The sequence below is a fragment of the Botryllus schlosseri genome, chromosome 8 (assembly GCF_051294905.1).
Source record: "Botryllus schlosseri isolate E-star chromosome 8, Bs_hap1, whole genome shotgun sequence".
Taxonomy (NCBI): domain Eukaryota; kingdom Metazoa; phylum Chordata; class Ascidiacea; order Stolidobranchia; family Styelidae; genus Botryllus; species Botryllus schlosseri.
In genome coordinates, this window is record NC_137243.1 from 24,295,436 (window position 1) to 24,310,961 (window position 15,526).

The following is a 15,526-nucleotide window of genomic DNA, read 5'->3' on the forward strand; positions in this document are numbered from 1 at the left end:
CAGTAATATATGAAACAACCAATAATATCGACGAATTAAAATTCCCAGATGTGACAATATTTCGCGTTCCGCTCGACCAAAAGGAGAGTCCACATAACCTTTCCTAACATTTATACTCACGATTGTGGTGCATAAAAAGCATGCCAGCGGGGGTATTCTGCTGCTACACTTACGAATCAGGGTTGGTACAGAATACCATAAGCGCTCTCCACGTTGCGAAATTCCCAGTAGCCAATTTAACGTGAGCATGACGTCCAGATGAGCCAAGACGACTCTCCGCCGGAATGAGGCCGTATACTAATATACTATGTATGGATTCAAAGCACGGCCGTGAATAACAAGGAAGTTGAACACACGTGAATCAGGCTTGCTATACGGTATCAGTGAGTTAACTGGTCAGGGGCGTACCAGTTCCGAATAAGCGTTAAAAGGGAGTGCCACGACGAAAAAGGTTGAGTGTAATAGATCTCGGTACAATTTAATAGAAAACGTCGATGTCGATTAGCCTACATAGGAAGTCATTTGGATGTCGGAAAGCTGAAACAAAGATCTGGTGAAGCAAACGTTGGGAATATATTGTATTTATCGTGTTCATGGCGGCCGGGGCGGTCAGGCATGTGCCAACTGGCGTAACATCAAATGAAGATAATAAGCTTCTGCGATCTGATCGAGTTTTTGGTTACAGATCTGCATTGTTACAACATTCTGAGCCAGGGGTGTCTAACTCATCTGGCGTTGCTGGTCGGATTCAAAACCTTCAGATCGCTCGCCGGAGAAGTCAAATTATTATGCCGAAATTTTACCTCAAAATCCATGCCCGTGTTGTCCACTTGAACACTTTATTACAGGGGCGGGCAACATACGGCCCGCGGGCCGGATCCGGCCCGCGAAGGGATTTTGTCCGGCGCGCCGAGAGTATTTACTCTGAAAGTGAAATTTCATTGTGAATGTATTGACAAGTTTCATGCGTCACAGAATGAATACAAGTTTGCGAACCTGAGAAAGATGGACATTAAACTACTTGCTCGGTTTGGGTCTACTTACATTTTCTACCATGAACCAGTGTTGGGATGACCCGAGTCACCTTTTTCGTATGACTTGACTTGACTCGAGTCGCCTCGGAAAAATGACTTCACTTGACGCTTCAGAAATGCAGATTGACTCGTCACTCGAAGCAAAAGTGACGAGTCAATTTAAAGTCATCAAGTAATTGACGTTGACTAAATCGCTGTATCTCGTGTAAGTTCGCCGAGCCTCCATTGTTATATCACAAATAAATTGATCGCAAACGCAGTGATCGGAGCTTATACAACAGCTTACGTTGTCGTAAACTTGCTCACCTCAACCAACCCTCTTGTATATAACTTAAATCAAACGAATATCGCCTATACGTTTATAATTGTATATCGTGGATAAGTAGGCGGGTAGGGTATTGAACTATATCATTTTTAAACTTTCTGAGGTTTCGTATGTTATCCTGTATTTTGGCTGATATTTAAAGACTGAGGCTTCACCGCTATATTGCGTAGTTGAGCAGTCCTGTGTATGTGTGAGCGATACACCGTCTTTTGCGAATAAAATCAACTCTTCATTCCATTACTCCTCGCCAGTTAATCCGCGTAAGCGGTGTCTTACACAAAGCCTAGAAATGTGCCGTGCTATAAGTCGGCAGTTGAGGAATAAATATGAAGAATATTGGCCTGGTGTAAATGATCGTAGTAGTCGACAAACACAATCGAATGTCTGAAAACAAACAAACAAACTGTTTATTCGTTCGTCGATTCCAAATAAATGGGTACTTCATCTGTATTTAAAACAGTTAGCAAAATGTAATGACTTTAATCATGGCTAGTACGTTGAAATTTCAACTTGACTGGGCTAGTGACCTGACTCGTGATTTGACTTGACTAGACTTGACTGGAGTCACCTTCAAAAATCGAGTGACTTGACTTGACCCGAGTCACCTTTGAAAATCAAGTGACGTGACTTGACTCGACTCGAGTCAAAATGTGCAATGACGCGAGATGACTTGTGACTCGACGGTAGTGACTTGATCCCAACACTGCCATGAAAATTAACGAGGAAGGTCGCGTTCCAATATAACTGATGTTCGTGTGCAGTCTTTTCTAAGGGTTTCCGCATATGACATGCAACCAGAGTTCAAAAAAATAGTTGACAATATTGAAGGACAACAGATCTCTGATTGACTTCAATAGCTGTTGTAAATAAATTCAATAAATACCGTTTTTAGACGCTATGCTTTAAACTTGAGGTTTACATTAAATACAATGGATTCCTTCTATAGGTGGATAAATACGCGATTGACGTATAACGTATAATGTATATATTCTGTAATTCGGCCCGCTAAGTGCTTCATTTTCCCATATCCATCCCGCCGACCGGAGAAGTTGCCCGCCCCTGCTTTATTATCATGCTATATACATGATAGTGCAATACGTTGTATTACATATTACAGGGGTTCTATTCTAGTAACAACACCTTTCTTCGCAAACAATAGACTTGGCAAAAATACGATGATTGGTCGGTTAACTTGTTATAAACAGTGTAGATTGTAGTTATACATTTTGATATGTAATATTAAATTAATTTAGCTGCAAAGTCGAGTCACCAGAATTTCTTCGCAAGATCCCTGACAGTTACTCGTTACTGCTTTTTATCAGGCTATATTGGCAAAATTGATTAGCTTCCAAAATCTCAAAAATGATGGGTATCAATGTCTCATTCTATAGATAATAATTGATAAAAAAAAAACAGCAATGAGCCTGGAATAAGCTCACAGAAAAGTCGCTAAGATTTGTCGCAAAGCGTTTGAAATAAGCTACCGACGAGTGGGCGCACCAACGACCACAGAACGGCCACAAGACTAATAATCACGTAAGGAAGGCTCTCGATTAGCTAATCGGCTATGCTTCAATGATCACGACTGTGGTAGCATGCTGATTAGTTGTTAAAGGAGTCTACTAACGGCGGTGATTCTATAAGCGCATTGTACGTTGGTTGGCATATAATAATTTAAGATTAATTCAGGACATGTTGAGTTACTAAATACATGATGATGAACAAGCAAAAGCTGCTTTATATAAACTTTTAAAGCATGACTGACCTATTGCGAAGGAAACCTCCGTAGGCTTCATGTTTGGAAAGCACAGAACACGGCGAGAAAGATTGCATAGGCGCTTATGCAAGTGGCGAACGAATTTCTGGTTTCAGAAGAGAAGTATAATCATTGAATAAAAATATAAAGCTCAACAATGACACTATACTTTGTCTGATCTTATTAGGCTCCAGTCGCGGTATATAATTGAAGTCTTGAATGCTCTAAGGCAGGGGTTCTCAACCCGCGGCCCGCGGGCCGCATGCGGCCCGCAGACGTATATTTTGTGGCCCGCGACATCTTTCATTATAAACGCAATTACTAATGACACGGTATTGTTACAAATTAATTTAGATACTTAGCTCTTTTATCGCACCGTCTCTGTTTCGTTTGATTACTCATTCTTGAAGACAGTGGTTCTCAAACTGGGGGCACGCGCCCTCTTTGGTGCGTGAAGCATCTGAAGGGGGCGCGAAGGTGCAGTCAACTGAAAAAAAATTCGCGCTGCGCGCAATTTATCCCTAATTCACTGTTATTTATCTGTGTCAACAGCTATAACCTTCCATGCCATCAAACTAGCCGTTTGTATTGCTAGCATTCTGGTTGCATTTTGTTATATGACGATAAGGGGGCACGAAACTTTTCCCTATCAAAAAGGGGGGGGGGCGTGACTAAAAAATGTTTGAGAACCACTGCTTCAATGTGCTCTCGTTTCTTGATATATGCTCGACTTCAGATTGTTATTGTTTTGAGTCATTATTCGGCTGGACTCTGGTTCAAGAGAATCCCGCTTCTTAGTAGGCCTACACTTTTAAAGAGTGTTTGACTCACTGCGAACGTTTGTTGAGATTGCCGACGACGTTACAGACGCATCGTTTAAATTGCTTCGAATATCTCTAAGCCCGAGAAATCTGATATAGAAGATGTGATTTCAATAAAATCGTAACATACTTTGCGAATATTTGCTGTTTCCGGAACTTAGCAGCAAGGACAACATCACCAGACAAATTTCGAAGATGCAATCGTCTGATTCAATTCTGACCAGACGAGTAACATCAATATCAGTCAATCTTTTATCGCCTGTTCTGAAACACGTTGCCGCGTAGACTACTTTTACGCAGCCTTGGATGAATCCACCGACATTGTATAACTAATTATCTGGTTGAATTTCATCAGAGTGGACATATATGCAGAGAAATACCGGCTGGGCAAACGTGGGGAGGGGACCAGCGAAAAATATCAACTTGACAAAGCTGACTTCTGTAACTATTGGTACAGTGCCCTTGGCATGAACGGAAAGGAGAAATGTTGATTGTTTTGCTCAGAAATGTCCCCAAACACCAGATTTCTTCTCATATCACTCAGAGCTCAATGTGATAATGGTCTCTGTAACGCAAAAGTTATAGTAATTTTATACTTGCTCGCCCACGCATTGGAACAAAGAGTTCGGCTCTTTGGTGGAAGGATTTGAAGTTACATATTCCGACTTTACAACGAATGTAATGCACGCTCCATGAAGGGATTCAGATGCGCCGCTAGAAGTAACACATTCTCACAAACAGCAGCTGCAAACTTACGAACGCTTTTCATTATTACTTTATAATGCATAGAAATGAACTAAATGCCGGTATACGACTGGTAAATCGGCTACAATAGCCTAAATTTAATAGTAGCCCATGAATGCAAGGTAACATAGTTCTGCGGCCCGCAGCGTCTTTTGCTGTTAAAATGCGGCCCGTTATACAAGGAAAGTTGAGAACCCCTGCTCTAAGGATTGACTGAATCAGCCGTTTATGCTGGGGATTTATCAGACTCTCACCGCAAAATGAATTCACTCGCAAGGGCTGTCAAAGTCGTCAATGATGCCGCAGAAATAGGTGGAAAGGCAAACACAGACTATGCTGGCTTGACCACTAAAAAGACAGTTGGCTTGTTATAGCTTAGCCTTAGAGCAGAGGTCTCAAACACGCGGCCCGCCAGAGCATTTTGTGCGGCCCGCGACGGCATTTTAGATTTTTATGAATTTGACAATATAAAAGTGTCACATACATCTTTTCAGGTTATAAAGTGGAACTGCCCTCTTAAATTGCTCCGAAAGCCTGAAACTATTCATCAAACTTCACTATCACATCAATTGCAAACGCTACCACGCAGTGGAAGATTCACTATTTCGCCACATTTCCAATTCACGATGACAAAACCTGACCCTTAGACGATTCGTGACTGAAATTTGTGAGTTGGACTTGGACGCGACCCCTCTTGGAATTACTCAGACTCGGGCTAACTCGATGGCAAAATGAAAATGACTCGAGTGGACTCGGAGTGACTCGGAATGCCGTGAATTTGTTAGAACCATGGGCGCAACAAAACTAATCGCGTATCAGGGGAATAGTAATAGATCAGAAGGTCGCATCTTGGTATTTCGCTAACTAAGCAAGTATAATTTTGGCAGATGCCTCAAACTCAAATGAGCTCGCGGGCCAATTTTCTAGTTTTGATGTTGCCTCGGGCCGCAGCACCAATGTATTATTTCCACGTAGGCCTTTTTTGACGGGACCTTGTAGACAGGCATTCCAAAATCATCTTAGATATGTACTTTACTATTGTAATATTCACGCTTGTTACGGACAACATTCATATTATCAAAATTTGAATAAAATTGGTTTCGCGGCGGGCATAATTTATTTTTAATTAATGAGTTATTGACATCTTAGGAGAGGATGCATCTTGCACTCCTTGTGATTCCAATGAGCTTTCTCGTTGCCCCTGTCCATTTTCAACACAATTTCTGATGGTACCTATATGAAAATCAGAAAGCCCGTTAACATAAAATGCTCATAGCGCCAATACTATTTACCAGTTGAATAAATTGGCCAGAAAAATATTCCACAGCATATAGGCCTAATTCCACAATACATTTCGTGCTCCCTGATGTGGTGCTTCGTACCCCGATGGGGTCTACGGACCCTGGTTATGGTTAAGAACCCCTGAAATAGAAATATCCAATCGGCAAAGAATTCATTGGTGTAACAGCTGTAGAGCGTGCTACTATCTTTCTCGAAACCGATAATGAAATGGATAAAGAGAACAAACAACACCCAACATGTAACCAACTATACGTCACGGGGGTCACAGAATGCCATGGTTACCATACTGACCTGATTAGATAGCTACATATTAGGGTGGAGTGAAAATGACTTTTTTTTTTCAAATCAAAAAAGGCCTTCCTCAATCCTGACAAATGACCTAAAACTTCAATTAAAAGTGACTTCAGGGTGTTGCCCCCATTTTCCAGCCGGCAACCCCCCAATTTCTGCGCGTGGGGGGGTAAAATGGCCCATCTCGGCAACCGCTGGTCGTAGAGTCATGATATATAGCTCAAAATCTGCGGAAGCATCATGTTTCTATCTGTCTTCTGAAGAAAGTTTTCTCTATTGTGAACACAAAATGAGTTATAGCCAAAAATCTATATATACGCATATTTTTGTTGAAATTCAGCATTTATTCTGACGAATTGTGATCTGTCATTAGTTTTTTTTTTTAAGTAAAGTAACACAGTGGCAATACCGAATATTGGGCCCATATTACAAATATATTCACAACACAGTCCTTTTAAAATCGGTTCAAAACATCATAATGAAACACTCACATTTCACGACTTATATTAAAAATGCATTCTTTTGTCAAGTTTTTTCATCAGTTTACGAGACTCAATTTTTCGGCGAATGAGGCCTTCTCGTCTTTGAAATCCCGAAACTTGTGCTGATGCTTCTGTTACGAGCTTTACATGTCGTTCCACTGTCTAATTGTGGCATGGATGAAACAAAATCAGAGGCTTCTCGCGGCATTCTTCTAACTCTGCATCAGTTGAGTGCTCAATAGGGCTGTTCAAAAATAACTTTTTTTTCCTGATTCCAGCCATTCACTGATTAAATTGTCAGGTTGCCACAACAAAGGCTGCACACCAAATTTGGTTCAATTCTAACAAGTATAGGGCTCCGCGGATCCAATTAAAATTTTTAATTTATACAGGAAAATTGAAAAATAAATTTTTTCAAATTTTTCTCTCAATCCCATGAAAATGTTGAGATGTCTTCAAAGACCATGCAAATGAAATTTGAGTCAATTCCAACCAGTAGAAACGGAGTTATTCGAGTTTTTCGTTGATAATTCTCGGATTATCCCCCAATCAAGGATAATTGGAGAATTATCAACGAAAAACTCCAATAACTCCACTTCTACTAGTCCGAATTGAGTCAAATTTTATTTGCATCGTCTCTGAAGACAGCTCAACAATTTCATGGGGTTGACAGAAAAATTTGAAAATTTTTTTTTTTCAATTTTCCTGTATAGATGAAAAATTTTAATTGGATCCGCGGAGCCCTATACTTGTTAGAATTGAACCAAATTTGGTGTGCAGCCTTTGTTGTGGCAACCTGACAATTTAAGCACTGAATGGCTGGAATCCGGAAAAAAAAGTTATTTTTGAACAGCCCTAGTGCTCAATCGTTGGAGGAAGTTGTTGATAAAGGTTCAATATCAACCAATTCGTGGTATGCCTTGGCTTTGGGACACAGAATAAACGAATAGGACCCTAGTTCAATTGGTTGGAACTGCTATGACTTTCAATGTCCACAAGTGAATTTTATTCAGCGGCATGTTTTCGAAACGCAAGCACCTTGGTCACACCCTTATTTAGTATGTCTTCATTATCATCTACCAGCATTGCAATCATAATATTTTCGGGGTGTGCGGAATAACCGTTTCTTATCACCACATTCGGAGCAATTTTTCGAACGTTTCGGTCAGAGAAATTCAAAACCTGTTTAATCAAGTTGAAGATGTTTCTGCGTCCATGTGTTATATGTTTGTTTCCCATGATCTCAAACTAAGTCGGAAAATATACTTCAAGGCAAAAACGAACCAGAATCTCCAGGTTTAAAGGCGGTTCATTAACTGTTACATAATACCGTAAAACTCTGCACTGCATCCTAAAGTTAGCCATCTTGAATGCGCAACCGGTGGTCCAATCTCCAAGTAAGCCAGGTCATCATCAGCATTTCCTTGAATAATTGCCCAGCACATTTATAAGCATATAACTGGTCCTTACTTAAGTCACTAACAATTTCCTATGGGAGCTTTTGAAAGGCCATAAGTGGAGCCGAGAGCTTTTTGAATTGAGTAACTGGCCAACAAGATACACTTCCACGTAGTTTTTTTCAATTGGGTGTGACCAAGGTGCTGGCGATTCGAAAACATGCCGCTGAATAAAATTCACTCCTGGACATTGAGAGTCATAGCGGTTCCAACCAATAGAACTGCGGTCCTGTTCGTTTATTCTGCGTCTCAAAGTTGAACTTGGAAGTAAAGGTATACCACGAGTTGGTTGATATTGAACCTTATATCAACAACTTTCTCCAGCGATTGAGCACTCAACTGATGCAGAGTTAGAAGAATGCCGCGAGAAGCCTCTGATTTTGTTTCATCCTTGCCGCAATCAAACAGTGCATGGAACATCATGTAAAGCTCGTAACAGAAGCATCAGGGCAAGTTTCGGGATTACAAAGACGAGATGGCCTCATTCGCCGAAAAATTAAGTCTCTTAAACTGATGAAAAAACTTGACAAAAGAATGCATTTTTACTATAAGTCGTTAAATGTGAGTGTTTCATTATGATGTTTTGAACCGATTTTAAAAGGACTGTGTTGTGAATATATTTGTAATATGGGCCCAATATCCGGTATTTCCAGTGTGTTACTTTACTTGAAAAAAAACTAATGACAGATCACAATTCGTCAGAATAAATGCTGAATTTCAACAAAAATGTGCGTATATATAGTTTTTGGGCTATAACTCATTTTGTGTTCACAATAGAGAAAACTTTCCTCAGAAGACAGATAGAAACATGATGCTTCCGCAGATTTTGAGCTATATATCATGACTCTACGACCAGCGGTTGCCGAGATGGGCCATTTTACCCCCCCACGCGCAGAAATTGGGGGGTTGCCGGCTGGAAAATGGGGGCAACAGCCTGAAGTCACTTTTAATTGAAGTTTTAGGTCATTTGTCAGGTTTGAGGAAGGCCTTTTTTGATTTGAAAAAAAAAGTCATTTTCACTCCACCCTACTACATATCCTATGCAACGCAAGCAACGATGTTGTGATATATTACTATTCCCCATGACTGTTTCATGGATTGTTTCGTCCGTAGGAATACCAAGTCACCGTTCCTAGTCGCAAATCCTTCTCTGATTTTACCGTTTGACCCGACCACACTCAAGTCATTTTTAATAACTCACCCATTCAATCCCAAATCGAGTAATTTGATGAGAAGGTCGAACCAAACCAAATCACAATTTTCAGTCACGAATCATCAAGGGTCATGTTTTATCATCATGAATTAGAAATGTGACGTAGTAGCAGATATTCTACTGCTACTACTTCTACTACTACTACTTTTAAAAGTGATGTGATAGTGAAGTTTTTCGAGACTTCAGTGATCTTTATAGTAGTTTTAGGTTGAACTTTAAGATCTTGTATCTAAAAAAAAAAGATATATGGCACGTGAATATCTTTTTGAATACTTGAAATTCCAAAACGCCGTCGCGGCCGCACAAAATGCTCTCGCGGGCAGCGTGTTTGAGACCTCTGACGTAAGCTGTGATCGTTTCGTCTGCTCAATTTATTTGTGATGTAACAATGGGGGATCAGTGAAACGTACAACGAGTGAATGACTAGTCTAGTTGCTCTCACAAGAAACACCAGCGTATCACGAACAAGGGTGATTTGATCGAAACCGTTTACTTAATGACTTGAGATTGAACCGCAAATTTTGCTCCTTAGTCACGAGTCAATCCACATTTCTGAAGCGTCGAGACAAGTCATACAAAAAAGTTGACTCGAGTCTGACTTGGGTCATCGCAACACTGCTGCCTGCCTATTACCAGGGCAAGCTACAGTTTTCTAGGTAAACTAAATTTCAGACGATCTTTCTACGATATCAATACGACCTGTGTAAATCAGGGTTGCGCGCAATTTATTGTTAATCCGTATTTTGTATCAAGTTTTCCGTACGTGAGTGTGACAGTTATTCCCATTAGCAAGCAAATATGATTATTGATATTAAACGATACCCGTGGTCAGAGATGAGCATGGATTAGGATTAGGTTTTGAAAAAACAGGATTTGTGAAATTTTGTCGGATTTGGATTGGATTTGGATTGGTCTATTTTCTGGGAGATTGAAATGTCGTGTGGCGAATGGCGACAAACTTTATTCAAATCAGTTATTAATGTACTTATGGTTACTAAGTTATCTTGAATCAAGTGAATCGTTGGTTGTGAAAGAAAATTTTCGAATCCCTCCATTGCGTAAATTAGTATTTTTTCTGAATTTGCAGTTGGAATCGGATTAGGATTGGACATGGACTTGAATAAGAAAAAGTTATGGATTAGGATTTGGATTTGAAGGTTCGGATTTGGATTGGATTAGGACATCGAAATTTCAAATCCGCTCATCTCTGCCCGTGGTGCAGCAGTGATATCAATTTAAACCGTTCGCGGCCCATGTTTGGTTGATGATATGATGAGCTGATTCAAAATAGTCTAGATCAGGGGTCACCAACCTTTTTGCAACCGAGGGCTACTTTTGCGTAATGATGGAAGCGGCGGGCTACTATTTACTCCTGCCGTTTACCCGTACCACACCGTATTTCCGATTTGATATTCATAGCACTGGGCAGGACTGGACATCATGTTATCTGTTTCTATAGCAGTCAGTGGGAAGCCTGACATTGCACGATATCAACTAGTGCGCTGTACTCTGGTATGTAACTTGACACTGCATGCAATTCTGAGTGAGTGTTCCAGATGTTTTGTTTTTGATGAAGTTCATGTCCGAAAAGGCTTATTCGCAACGATAAGTTGAACCATAGACGCTTGCAACCTTCATAGCTGCTGCGCATACACCACTGTACTTTTCCGTATCAACAAGACCCCAGACGTTTGCTGCAGACTGCGGTGAAGGTCATGTTTCAGTGTTACAATTTCAATCTCCAACTGTTCAGCATCCAGAAATGACAAGATTTCATTATACCGGACAACGATTACATAAAGTTAGAAACATGGTATACTAAACTGCGTAAACTGCGTTGAGTGTAACAGAAACAAGCTGTGTCAAAAGATGCAATACGTAATGAGTATACACTATACAGATATTCAAAATCTGCTAGTACTTCACGGCCATCTAACTCCAAATAGTAATATTGTTTACTACCTTGGCATTGTCCTGGACGTCGAGCTATCATAACGGAACCCCCGCCATTTCAAGAAGACCGTGAATGGCATTCCGTCATGTCGCCTGTATTATAGGCAATGCGCCGTATCTTCAATTTCGGGTGATTCTATCACATACATCTATATATTATTAATTGTAATTGAGGATATTTTTAAGTGTTTATATATGTAAGTTACATATAAGTGTATTTGAAACAAGAATAGCTGAATCAATCAATCTATATATTTAAAATCTCACTGGTAATAATCTGACGAATATTGGTAGGTGCTGCTATTCCACCTTTTTTAGAACGGGCTCGCGGGCTACTTATCTAGTCCTCGCGGGCTACCTCGGGCCCGCGGGCACCGGGTTGGTGACCCCTGGTCTAGAGATTGTTTTCGCGAACTGTGAGCTTTTCTCCGGTGTCACTTCCTCGGCCTATCCCTTTCCTAATCTTCATTAATGACATTGTATACTAACCCAGTGACTACACACTGCTGTTTCTGGTTATATATGTTCGATTACATTGATGCGCCTAATTATTTGGAACCCACCTTAATCCAAGGATAATTTGTATCTTATATACACTTTGTGTTTTTGGTACCGAGATAAATACACGAATTAGCGAAGTGTTTTTCAACGATTTGACACGAGCTATTTGTGTTAGTGCCGCCTATGTATGAATAATGAATTAATGATAATACAAAACAAACTTACTTCAAATCTCTCACGCCAACAGCTCATCTAAATCTGTTATTGATGCCAGTGCCAGACAGGCCTCATGGCGATGATAGAACAAGGTTTATTTTCCATGCACGCGAATTAACGAGCAAAACATAAAACAATCATAAGCGTTGCCAAGATGAAAATTTGCGAAAGGCGGAAATCTTTTTAAAAATGACCAATAGGCTGTGGATTTGAGTCCGAACGAGGTCGACTCCAAAATCCCTTCTTACGTATTAGAGCAGTGGTTCTCAACATTTTTGAGACACGCCCCCTTCATGATAGTGAAAAATTTCGCCCCCCCCCCCCCCCCAACACTTATCGTCATATCACAGAATCCAACCGGGATGCTATCAACCCCAACAGGTTGTTTGATGGCATGGAAGGTATGACTGTTGATGAGAGAATTTAAAAATATGAAATTCGGTCTATATATAGAGAAACATGCGTGAATTGGAGGTAAATCGTGCAGAGCGCAAAAACATTTTTCAGTTGAACGCTTCTTCGCGCCTCCTTCAGATGCTTTCACGCACTCCCCTCCCAATGGGGGCGCGCCCCTCGGGTTGCGAACCACTGTATTAGAGGTTTATCAAAGACTCTGTTTCGCCATCTGATCCGCGTAAGACGTGTCGTAAGAAGCCCAGAAGTGGACCGTGCTACAAGACGGCAGCTACACAAGCAAAATAAAAAATATCCATCTGGTGTAAATGACCATTACAGTCGAAAATCAAACCTAATACCGCAAACAACAACAACGACTGCTTTGTTTACGCGCTATATTGGCCAATTCCCTATGCTTACTCACCGGAAAACTAATCACATTTATGAAAGCGACGCAATGAAAGCTGTGCTCTGGTATATCATCCTATTTTTGACTTCATTCTCATTTTTATCAGCCGCATTGTATCCTCGCAGTTCGTGGCATCCCTCGCATACCATTATGTACCATAGGTGGTCAAAGTAGTCAAGAAATCTACTCAAGTACACACAAAAAAATCTGGTAGATTTACAAAGAAATTTCTGTAAATTTTACAACGAATTACCGGTCGCAGCCAATAGCAGCGTGTAGCTTGTCATTTTACATTTTGATATGTAATATTACATTAATTTAGCTGCTAAGTCAAGTTACCAGAATTTCGTCGCAAGGTTACTGACAGTTACTCGCTACGGCATTTTACCAAGCTATTGGCAAAATTGATTAGCTTCCAAGCCCCAGCAACCAGTGGATACGTGGAAGTGCATGTCACTGTGATATCATTCTCGTTGCGATTTGACCTGATTCAACCTCGTTCGCGAGACGGATTAGTTCACACGGAACTGGTTGACCCTAGTACCAATTTCGGTATAGTGCATAGTTGGGTGCAAGAAGCAGCTGATAATGTAGTTACACCATAGACATTATATTAAGGCTATGGCTACACGGTCGGTCTCGGCGGTTAGATTTGTTGTAACAGATAGGGCTAATGAGCTACAAAAATCAGTTTAGGATATATAACCTTATTACTGAAACTAGAAATATCAGCACATCAGGCTCAGTTGACCATTTCTTAATGGCGGACACGGCGACCTATAATAGGTTACCTTAGGTTGCGCGTTGCGGGTTTTTCTGAGATTCGTAGTAAACAACCAACAATCAACTGTGACATCACAAATAGCGTCCGGTTAGGTAAGTAAATAGGGAACCACACGTGGAGCAATAAATATCAATATATACGAAATTAGATGCAAAAGAAAGGGACTATAGGTGTTGATAGATGTTTCTGTATGAAAAACCAACCTGGATTGAACATTATAACGTGGACAGTAAATATTATTGGTGGCATATGTGAGCGGATGAATATCACTTATTTCAAAGTCGTCTGCGTGTCGAGCCGAGTAGCCGACTGGTCGGCCATTAATATTGAGCTTTGGGCATACAAATGCTGACGGTGCGAAGCTTGTGACTTGTGATTGAAGAAAGTAGAGACTTTCGTTAAAGATTCCCAGGACTGATGAATGGGATGCGCATCGTAAAAGGTACAGTAGCCTACTGTATAGTATTAGTTACCGTGAATATCTACGACTGTGCACACCACCCGGATGACTTTAGTTTCATGATTTAAATATTTCAGTCGCCCCATTCTCTATTTTGGGATATTGGTCGACTTGTATAATGACCTGCGACACCACATCATACTCTACCGCGGAGTAGTTGAAACTGTTAGCTTGTTATTGACATTTATCGGGCCATAGCTTAGATATGTTTTCATCCACTGCTCGGTATGTTTGGCTCACATGCCGCATCAAATGAGGCACCTTTTCTTTCAATACATTGATCATGAATCTCTGCTATATCATGTCAAATGAGGAGTCGTCAACTCACAATGTACCAGTACCGGTACTTCAAGACTTGTTATATTTTTGTTAGCCTATTTGTCTTGGTCTTTAAAGTCATGTCTAGGTTAGCAACTTGGCTTAGTATAGCGACTTACGCATGAATTATTTTTAGTGGAACTGCAAGATACTAGTCACACAGAAGGAATGAAGACGAGAAAAAGAAACAATTGGAAGTTTATCCGGCGTTGGAATTAATTCACCTTTTCTTGGGACCACTCGTGCTATATTTGCATGCCTCCTAAACAAGAATTATACCTCCAGCAGCAATACTTTTTCATCGTGAATCATGAATGCATATACAGTTGTCCTAATGTCGTCTTGAGAGCGTGAAGAAACTTCTGCGGTATTTTGGCATCGCGTTGCTTTGGATAGGTATGGATGTAGGCTGAGACGTGAATTTACAAGCTCGCATGTAATCAGATTTACAATGACAGCATGTAGGGTTATAGGTAGGTAGGTAAGGCGGTAAAATTACAGTCTCGGTGGTAAATGTACAGAAGAAAATGTAGATTGAATATACCAGAGGTGACTGTAACATTACAGTCTGGCATGTAAAGTTAGATTACCGGACGGGTGTAAGTTAAATTTACATTGAGTGACGGTAATGTTATTTTACTGCCAAGTGGCTGGCCACCCTGCTTCCAGACATTTCGCGGTAAATCGAGGTAAATTTTTTTTTCAGTGAGAAGTAGAAATAGCGACGAAAAAATCTACTCAAGTACGAGTAGAAGTACTTCATCTTTAAGCAACCTAAAACTACTTGAAGTAGAAGTAGAATTGGCTGACTTTAAAAGTACTCAAGTAAGTAAGTAGTTGGGAAAACGATCCTAATTCCTGCACAAGGATTGTAAAAAGGTGCAAATTGAGCTATGCGATAGGTGACGAGCTTGATTCATATTGATGCATACCAACAGATATCCAATTGTCAATAGGATAAGCATTCGTCCACATCATGGGATGAAAATGATAGTATATTGATATGGAAATGCGATGCTAATCCTCTGTTTTCTCGAACAGCACGTTTTAGAAAATAGCATGGT

The 15,526-nt window shown here is 40.5% G+C and overlaps 1 long non-coding RNA gene across 1 annotated transcript; it reads left to right on the forward strand.

Moving 5' to 3' along the window:
- Positions 1-13,147: 13,147 nt before the first annotated feature.
- On the forward strand, positions 13,148-14,777 carry LOC145445649 (uncharacterized). The gene is made up of 2 exons (XR_013917097.1): positions 13,148-14,126; positions 14,599-14,777. It is a non-coding gene; the product is annotated as an uncharacterized LOC145445649 (long non-coding RNA).
- Positions 14,778-15,526: the final 749 nt, after the last annotated feature.